The sequence below is a fragment of the Sturnira hondurensis genome, unplaced genomic scaffold, assembly GCF_014824575.4.
Source record: "Sturnira hondurensis isolate 20B ecotype Veracruz unplaced genomic scaffold, ASM1482457v3 Scaffold0013348, whole genome shotgun sequence".
Classification (NCBI taxonomy): Eukaryota; Metazoa; Chordata; class Mammalia; order Chiroptera; family Phyllostomidae; genus Sturnira; species Sturnira hondurensis.
In genome coordinates, this window is record NW_028085979.1 from 105,253 (window position 1) to 107,645 (window position 2,393).

General features: G+C 42.3%; 1 pseudogene; it reads left to right on the forward strand.

Moving 5' to 3' along the window:
- Positions 1–523: 523 nt before the first annotated feature.
- Positions 524–2,131, forward strand: LOC118997621 (tubulin alpha-1A chain-like; annotated as a pseudogene).
- The last annotated feature ends 262 nt before the right edge of the window (positions 2,132–2,393 follow it).

Below are 2,393 nucleotides of genomic sequence, written 5' to 3' on the forward strand. Positions count from 1 at the left end.
GTGAAAGACAACTGATCAATGTTTCCCTCACACATTGATGTTTCTCTCCCTCTCTCTCCCTCTCTTCCCCACTCTCTAAAACTAAATAAATAAAATCTCTTTTTTCAAATAGTTTTTAAAATTTAATTATTGTTCAAGTACAGTTTTCTCTCTTTTACTCCCATCCCAGCCCACCCTCCCAATGCTCCCCACCTCCCTCCCATTTCCACCCCCCTTAGTTGTTGTCCAGGTGTCCTTTATACTAGTTCCTGTAAATCCTTCCCCTTTTTCCCCTGAAATTCCATCCCCTCTCCCCTCTAGTTGCTGTCCTTTTGTTCTCTATTTCAGTGTCTTTGTAATTATTTTGCTTGCTTGTTTGTTTTGTTGCTAGCTTCCTGTTAAAGGTGATAAATAAAAAAATGTTTTTAAAAAAGAAAAGAGTAGGTTGTCTTACATCTTCTGCCTAAGAGTCAGGCTGTAAGAAGTAACAACTCCTCATCTTCTTCCTCTCCACCATCCACTTGGCAGCTGCTAAGCAGCAACCATGCATGAGTGCATCTGCATTCGTGTTGGGCAGATTGGTGTCCAGATCCATAATTCTGGCTGGGAACTCTACTGCCTGGAACACATCATTCAGACTGATGACTAGATGCCAAGTGACAAGACCATTGAAGGGGGAGATGACTCTTTCAACACCATCTTTAGTAAGCCAGGCACTGGCAAGCATGTGCCCAGGGCAGTGTTTATAGAACTGGAACTCACAGTCATTGATAAAGTTTGCACTGGAACCTACTGCCAGCTCTTCCGTCCTGAGCAGCTGATCACAGGCAAGGAAAATGCTGCCAATAACTATGCCCATGGACACTACACCATCGTCAAGGAGATCATTAACTTTGTCTTGGACTGAATTCAGAAACTGGCTGACCAGTGTATAGGTCTTCAGGGCTTTTTGGTTTTCCACAGCTTTGGTTCACCTCCCTGCTGATGGAGCATTTCTCTGTCGATTATGGCAAGAAGTTGAAGCTGTAGTCCTCCATTTACCCAGCCCCTCAGGTTTCCACAGCTGTAGTGGAGCCCTACAACTCCATCCTCACCACTCACAGCACCCTGGAGCACTCTGATTGTGCCTTTATAGTTGACAAAAATGCCATCTATGACATTTGTCACAGAACCCTTGATATCAAGCACCCAACCATAACTAACCTGAATAGGTTGATAGGTCACATGGTATCTTCTATCACTGCTTCCCTTAGGTTTGATGAAGCCCTCAATGTTGATCTCACCAAATTCCAGACCAACCTGGTGCCCTATCCCCACATCCATTTCCCTCTGGCCACGTACGCTCCTATCATCTCTGCTGAGAAAGCCTACCATGAAGTTTTCTGTAACAGAGATCACCAATGCATGCATTGAGCCAGCAAACCAGATGGTAAAATATGATCCTAATCATGGTAAATATATGGCTTGCTGCCCCTTCTACCATGGTGACATGGTTCCCAAAGATGTCAATGCTACCATTGCCATCATCAAGACCAAGCATACCATCCAATTTGTGGATTGGTGCCCCACTGTCTTCAAAGTTGGCATTAATTACCAGCCTCCCACTGTGGTGCCTGGTGGATGGAGATCTGGCTAAAGTACAGTGAGCTGTGTGCATACTGAGCAACACCACAGCTTTTGCTGAGGCCTGGGCTTGCCTAGAACACAAGTTTGACCTGAAGTAGGCCAAATGTGCCTTTGTCCACTGGTATGTGGGTGAGGGTATATAGGAAAGAGTTCTCTGAGGCCCATGAGGACATGGCTCCCTTAGGGAAGGATTATGAGGTAGTTGGTGTGGATTCTGTTGAAGGAGAGGGTGAGGAAGGAGGAGAGAAATATTAAAGTTAAAATGCCACAATGGTGCTGCTTTTACAGGGAGGTTTATTCTGTTTTAAACATTGAAAAGTTATGGTCTGATCAGTTAATTTGTATGTAGCATTGTATATTCATATACAATTACTGGCCTATGCTTTAAAACATGACACTTTGTTACAGGCTCAATTAGTTCATATCTCTGATGGGTTTGAATAAAGTATTCCCTGTCTTAAAAATAAAAGAAAGAAAACACAGGCAGTAAACTCTTTGACCTTGTCTTGAAAAATTTTTATACATATCTCTTTAGGCAATAGAAACAAAAGGGGCAAATGAACAAATGGGACTATGTAAAACTAAAAAGTCTTTGAACAGCAAAGAAAAATCACCAACAAAAGGACAGCGTACCAAAATGAGAGAAGATATTCATTGATAGTGCATCAATAATAAGGGTTAATATCCAAAATACAGGGTTCAGCAGAAGTAAGACTTGCTTGAGTGAGGTTGGTAGGGTAACAATATAGGTGTAATAATTTATACTTTTAATTTGAACATTTCACCCA